This window comes from Tupaia chinensis, unplaced genomic scaffold, assembly GCF_000334495.1.
Source record: "Tupaia chinensis unplaced genomic scaffold, TupChi_1.0 Scaffold138235_1, whole genome shotgun sequence".
NCBI classification, from domain to species: domain Eukaryota; kingdom Metazoa; phylum Chordata; class Mammalia; order Scandentia; family Tupaiidae; genus Tupaia; species Tupaia belangeri.
In genome coordinates, this window is record NW_006198133.1 from 2,401,973 (window position 1) to 2,409,595 (window position 7,623).

The 7,623-nt window shown below is 42.5% G+C and overlaps 1 long non-coding RNA gene across 1 annotated transcript in view; it reads left to right on the top strand.

Moving 5' to 3' along the window:
• The first annotated feature begins 604 nt into the window (after positions 1-604).
• Positions 605-7,623, top strand: part of LOC114004491 (uncharacterized) — an 18,251-nt gene continuing 11,232 nt past the window's right edge. Inside the window, exons 1-2 of the long non-coding RNA XR_003546628.1 lie at positions 605-958; positions 1,766-1,829. This is a non-coding gene — a long non-coding RNA (uncharacterized LOC114004491). The remainder of the gene's footprint in view (positions 959-1,765; positions 1,830-7,623) is intronic.

Genomic DNA, 7,623 nt, shown 5'->3' on the forward strand with positions numbered 1-7,623 from the left:
AGCACTAACTGCCTATAGCAAAAACCTAAAAAAAAACAGAGACAAAAACGCTACCCTCCCAGTATCTTCAACCCAAATCTGCACGTATCTTTAAATGAATGTTTGCCTAACTCTGTCAGACTGGTCGACCGTCTCCTTACGCGGCTTAGCAGCCATTTTAGGAACACGAGGCTACCTTGACACCTTTAACTGACCATGTTGCTCCCAGCTTTCGAGATCTCAGTTTAAATGAAGACGGAGTTCTGGGCAAACCCTTTGTCTAGTTTATCATTAATCTACATAGCGTAGTAAAAGTCCTCTGGTCATAGAACACTCTCTGAAAACAACAAAAAGTTCAGCTCAAAACCATGCTTGCTCGCTCTGTTCTGTTCACTACTGATACTTTATCACCTTTCCAGAGAGCAGCCCTGGGTGACGTCCTAAGTGGCCGCCACTTCGTCTGACTCTGCTGCCAGCCGTAAACAGGTTCTAGTCCAGGAGCCGAAGTTTGTTCTAGGCCACCAGGCAGGCAGATTTAATTTAGGGGTGTTAGTGTGTGATGGTCTTTTCTCAGTTGCCGTGAAGGTAAGAGTTAACTCCCCAGCACGTTAATCAGTCACAAAGTCGAATGTATAACCCTGTTGCCTGCCTTGATTAAATAACCGCGCAGCCTGGAAATTGCACTGAGCTTTTCGAAAGCCTGAAGCCCTGGGAGCTTTCCTACGCTTTGTTTGTCTCCAGCTAAATGCAGGTGCAGCAGAACCACCGAAGCATGGTTGGCCCTGGGAAACATTCACACAACAGCTGCTCTGGTGTTAAACCTCTCGTGCCCTCTTTCCCCCTGACTTCTCTCCCCTGGGAGAACCAAACTGCTTGTGTGTTTTCACCAAGACCTACCCTCAGAGGCCTGGGCCCTGGCTCTGAACCATGCTCTTCTCTTCTGACCATGACTCACTGTTCTGCCTCTCACGTAACTCTGGTAAGATCTTGCTCTGAGCCGACGACCGTTGCTTCTCCTCTCCAACTGAGAAATGCTTGCTTCTCCATATATATGATTTGGTTTTGCGATGAGAATACAGGGAAACAGGAGAAGTGGGAATGAGTCCTAACCAAGTCATAGCACGGTCCTGCTATCTGCCAGCATGTTCAAAGGAATGAGACCCTACTCGTAAAATTTCAGACATTGCAGCAGAGTGGAAGAAGGGACCTCTGAGGCTCTGAACTATTGTAACAACCCAAAAAGTGTGTTTGTACCCAATGTCTTCTCCACCTAAAAGTCTGACTTTGCTCAAAAGTTCTCTCAGAGACTTTTTTCTTTAAATAAACCTTTTAACTGATTTGACAAAACATGCATTTGTTTATAACATTCCTCATATACAGTCTAGGTAGCGATTGCTGAGCCTCTATAAAGAGCCAGGTTCTCTAGTAGGCATTTAACAAGCATTAGCGGGACCAGCAGTTAGCGTAATGGCTATGTCACTGGACTCCCATGTAGTCAACTGTGGTTCGTGTCCCGGACCCGGTGGCTTAAAAAACTCACACTGGGCATGTGTGCGTGTGTGCCCAAGATCCCGAGAGGAGAATGGAGGAGAAGGGATTGTGGCATGGCCATCCTCCCTGGGGAGTGATTTCTCGCTTTCTGTCTCTGCCTCTCTCTGTCTGTCTGGCGAGCGCACTCGCCCTATAGGAAAAACCTCTCCCCACCCCACGCCCCCCCCCCCAAAAAAAAAGCATTAGCCACGGCAGGCCAATTGACAGCCTCTGCTTGTATTTTCTCCTTCTTCAGAAATAATGAAGTTTTCGCCACGTACATGATTTTACACCTAGAGACAATGTCTTAGCACCTACAGGTAAGTGGCCATGTGACTAAGCTCTGGGCGAGAAAACGTGAGCAGAGCGATGCGTGAACTCCTGAACTCCTGAAATAAGTAGATTTCTTGCCCTAGATTGTCTCTCCCTTTCTCTCCTTCTCTTTTTCTGCCGGCTGGGGTACAGATGTGTATACAAACCAGCTCGGTCATGCATATAGAATAAGAGCCTGGGGAACAGAAAAGCAAAACAACTAAAAACACCTGGGCCCCCGACTCTGTATGTGGAGCGGAAACCCCTGGCTTTTCTGGAGCAGTGAGGCTTTTAGCAGACGTAACCTCTCACGCCTGAACCACTTTGTCTGGGGTCTCAGTCATGTAGGAATCTGTCCTATAGCCTTATATCCTATCTAGACTTAATCCTCCGTCCAGGTACTGTGACATATGTGTTATTATTTCTACTTTATGAAAAGGAAAGCAAAGCTAAAAGAGAGTAAATGAAAGTATATTTAAGTGTAAGTAAACGGTAACGGGGCCAGCAGGTGGCGTGGTTGTTAAAGTGATGGACTGACAACTGCCAGAGTTCGAGCCCCAGACCCGAAGGCTTGAGACACACACCGGGACACATGTGCATAACATGTGCCCAGAATCCTGAGAGGAGAGTGGAGGAGAAGGGATCGTGGCGTGGCCACCACACCTGGGGGACGATTTCTCACTTTCTCTCTTTCTCTGTCTCTGTTTCTCGCACATGCCCTATAGCAAAAATCTCTAACAAGGGTAACAGAGCAGAGCAGGAACTGAACTAGGATTCAGGTTTGTATTTGGCTTCTCAATCAGATCATTTCCCACTTTGCTGTACTGTTTATGTACTGTTTATGTATTTCTATAATTTTTTCTACTATGTTAGGAGTGAACGTATTTTTCTTCAAAGAAGTCATGGTAATTTTTAAGGTAGCCTAGATTTTTTTTTACCAATAAGTGTGTGCAATAAATATCAATATAAGGAAAGAATTTATATTCAAATATATATCAGCATTTTATGCAACACATGTAATGCTCCATTTTAGAATGGTTTTGCTGAGAACCAAAGACTCTCACACGTTTTAGTCCCAGGACCCTTTAAATGAAAAACTTTGTGTCAGCAGATGATGTGGTAGTTAAGGCACTAGACTCTCACATGACCAACTGTGGTTCAAGTCCCAGACCCAGTGGCTTAAAAATCATGCTGGGCATGTGTGCATGCATGCCCAAAATCCCAGGAGGAGAATGGAGGAGGAGAGACTGTAGTCTGGCCATTCCCCCGGGGGGTGATTTCTCACACTCTATCTCCAGTGAGCACACGTGCCAGCCCTATGACAAAAACCTAAAATGAAAAAAGAGAATAAACTTATTGAGAACCCCAGAATCTTGTATGTGTATTAGATCTGCTATTAATTACTGTGTTTGAAAATAAAACTAAGACATTTTAAAAATAAGTAGTAGTAATTATTGTTAAAAAATAATAAACTCATTGCCTGTTATCATAAATAACATAGTTGAATGAAAAAATTAGTTACATTTTCCAAAATAAAATTAAAACTAGTGATAGCAAGGTTTGACATCGTGCAAACGTCTTTGATGTGTGCTCACCGGAGACAGCTGCCCCGCCATACCGGCGTCTGCATCCACTGTAACAGCGTGCCGCTCTGGCTAAGATGTATCGCGCAGGCCAAATGGCCATCCCACTGAAGAAGATGTAGGAAGAGACTTCCAAAAGTGTGCAAATATGAGATTAAAGTACAAATTTATTTTGGACCAAAAATTTTTGAAATCTATGCATAATGTCTCCATAATACACAATACTACATATACATGGTACATACACATAACACATGATACTACAGAGTACACAATTCTGATCGGCCACTATAGGTCTACTAGAATGGTCAACATCCAGAACACTGAGGAACACTGAATGCTGGTGAGCTTGTGAAATATAATGCTCATTTATTGCTGATGGGACTGCGTAGGGCACAACCTCTTTGGAAGACAGCCTGGCAGTTTCTTACAAAACAAAATATTTACTATGCAAACCAGTGGTCGTACTCCTCAGTATCTACCTAGAAGCTGAAAACGTATGTCCATATAAAAACCCGCACATGGGTGCTTATAGCAGCTTTATGCTTATACCAAAACTGGGAAGCAACTGAGGTGTCCTTCAGAAAGTGAATGTAGTGCACCCCAAGGGTTATTACCCAGCACTAAAAAGAAATGAGCTATCAAGCCACGGAAAGACACGGAGGAAACTTAAATGCAGACTGCTAATGAGAGTGGCTCATCTGAAAAGACTGCGTACTGTATGATTCCAGCTTCGTGGCGCTTGGAACAGACAAAGCTCTGGAGTCTCCCAAAGATCACTGGTTGCCAGGGGTTGGGGGTGGAGTGAAGGGATAAAGAGTCAGGTCACAGAGAGTTTTTGTGTCATTATTTATCTGTCCAAACTTATATGATATCCAGCACCAGGAGTGAACCTTAATGGGAACTGTGGGCTTTGGGCAATAATGATGAGTCAATGTACGTCCACCAGTTACAGCAAAGGTCCCATCCTCGTGGGGAATACTGATAATTGGGGAGACAACATGTGGGGGGTTATGGGAAATCTCTGTACTTTCCTTTCAATTTTGCCAAAATTACTCTTTAAACAAATCTGGTGACCAGCAGTTGGCATAATGGTTATGTCACTGGACTCACATATAGTGGTTTGAGTGCTGGACCCGGTAGCTTAAATTCACGCGCATGTGCATGCATGCCCGAGATCTGGAGAGGAGAATGGAGGAGAAGGGATTGCAGCGTGGCCATCCCCCCGGGGGGTGATTTCTCGCTTTCTGTCTCTCTGTCTCTCTCTGTCTTTCTGGCAAGCACACATGCCCTACAGAAAAAAACCTCTCCAAAAAAATAATAAAAAGAAAATAAATAAATAAAAAAGTCTGTAAAATAAATAGAAAAACAAACACTTAGTTTTTTTGGCTGAACCTGAGAATTAAATTGACATAAGACAGAGTAACAGGAGAAAAGCCTATACATTTATTTAATAAAAGTTTTATGTGACATGGGAGCTCTCATAAGGAGAAGAAGACCCAAAGAAGTGGCAAAATCTAAATGCTTTTATATTAGGTTGAACAAAGAGAGAGTGTGGAAAAGTAACGAATCTATGAAGGGATGCTAAAGGGAGATAAGAATATTTCAACAAGGTCTGTTTGTGCAGAATTCTCTTGGCTTTAACATCTAAATTTTGATGATAAACAAAACATCCCATTTTTGATGATAAAAATGTTATTTTCCTTCTAGTATAAAAAGAACATCTCCTATATGAGTGTTTTATCTTCTGTCCCAAGAAGAAAAATGGGAGATTCAGAGGGCCCCTTCTTGCACTTGCTGTTTTGCTTTGTTTTGATTTGATTTTTTCAAAGTGGCTTTTGCTCTGAATAATCCTACGCAATATGTGGTTGAAAAGACAGAAATATTTAATAGCCCTTTCAAAGAGTTATGGATATTCTGTTTTGATTCCACCCCAAAATTCAGCAAGGGAGAGCTAAAGGTGAGTTGCAGCGTAGGCTCTGAAACTACATCAGTGAATTCTTGGTATTCTGCTACACTCAAATCCCCTGGTCTGTCTGGCACTTTGATGGGATCTTTAACGTATGCATAATTTTGTAACATTATGCATTGATCATTTAAAAAATATTGGTTCACTGACTTATATAGAGCCTCCCAATGCTATGCATTTTATTATCCAATATAAAAAATTCACATATTGAATATCACCACCAATCTCATCAGAAAAATCTCCAAGTGTTAGGATGCTGTCAAGTTCATGATTTAGAAGCACATTTTCCAAAATACTTTCTCTTGAAAGTTTGGATTTTATTACTGGTAACATATAGTGTCAATTATTTCCCTTCAAGCAATAGGCTCATTTTGTACCTTTTGGAGGCCATGTCTGCCAAACACCCAAGACTGAATACTGATAGTCTGTCTGTCGACTGTTCTTTAAGTGAAAATGGTGTTCTGTGAAAGACACTGGCTAGCTGAGCTCACGACTCCATCACAGAGAACTCTTCCTCGCTCAGCATGCTTGAGAGCACCAGAGCGCTTTCCGTACTTACGCTCCTCTTGTCCCATGGAATATTCAAATGATGCTTACTCGAGAAGTGAGGTTTAATATAGTATTTACTACTTCACTGAGGACATTATTAAGTGAAACCATTTTTTCAGTTTTTATTGTATCTTCACACTGCAGTTACATGATGGGGAAGGACACACTGAGGCGGGCACAGCACCTGGTGCCATCGCTTTGACTCTGTTAGTTGCCAACAGTAGAAATTTCATCATGGTGACCAAGGAAAGCAATGGCTTCATGTCATTTCAAAAATAATTTGACCCTTCAAAGACCTCTGAAAGTCTTTCGGGGATCCCTAAGGATCTGTGGGCTACCCTTGGAGAATCTAAAGTGCAACAACCAAAAGATACATAAAAATGGCAAAAATTCTTAGTGTTTCTTAAACACCATGAAATAAACATATGATTCGCAACAATGCCTCCACAGGTCATTTTCTCTTTCCTAAAGCTTTCCTGGTATCACCACACTGTACCTCTCCCTCCGCACCCCCTAAAAGCTGCCTCCTTAGTTGCTGCCCAAGATCCTTTAATCTTCTTTACATACCTCACACATACTTAGTCTCATCTTAAAGGCACAAAATACCCGGTTCAGAGATGGGAGGAAGAAAAGGCAGATCCTGAAAACTAGAACCCCCTACGTAATTGGAAAGACAATAGGAAAACATTGAATACTCATAAATGATTTTTATTGCCTCATTTTAAATACTTTTGGAGTTGATTGTTATATACTGTGCCAGATATCTAGTGTCCATAAATCAATACGATCTCTACCCTTCCAAACGTCCCTGGCTGTAGGTCTGCAGGCCTAGAAATGCATGGATTACACTTCTTCACCACCTCAGCCAGACTCTGCCACTACCAGGCATCTCGCACAGTATTTTGAAGGCAGAAGAAAGGACAGCCCTTGTTCCTTCCCAGCCGTGGCTGGTGGTTGCCAGGGTTGAAGGCAAACATGACAGTACAGCTCCTTCTGGAAACACTCTTGTGAACTGCCTACTTCGGTTCTTCAAGCGGCTATGGCCACCAGTCACTGTGGTCCCTGGATTTCCCAATTTCCTCAAAGCCTGCACTGAGCTGCATGAGCATTAATTGCCTTGGTCTTCCCAATGGTTGTGTAAGATGTGATTCCCTTTGTCTTTAATCATTTCTTCCTGCTATAACCTAGAGTGTCAAGTGCTTTTCTAATGAAACCCCGACGACTACCAGAATTTGGCTCCAGAGGTGTTTCTGGGTTGCAGAAACTCTAAGATGGGAATTTCAAATTTAATTATTTTACCTTTTTAGATTACAAAGCAATTATGACTTCATCACCAGTGATGATCATGATACCACTGGTCCAAAGAAAGGATTGTTAAAATGACTGCCTATATAATTGTTTATTGGAAAAAAGCCTTTGGGACCCTACTAATGATTATAATAGCATTTTAAAGAAAAATAATAATTATAAGGACTATGGAATGGGCTGGCTACTTTTTTTTAAAAGAGAGACTTTTACTATAGGGCACATGTGCTTGCCAGACAGACAAAGAGACAGAAAACAAGAAATTACCACCCGGGTGTCCCGGCCCATGGGACAATGGAGCAGGGTGCCTGAGTGAGAGCGGAGGTCTGGAACCGGCACAGCGTCACAACACGGGAGCGACACAGTGTCACAGCTCAAGATGGTATGCAGTTGCTC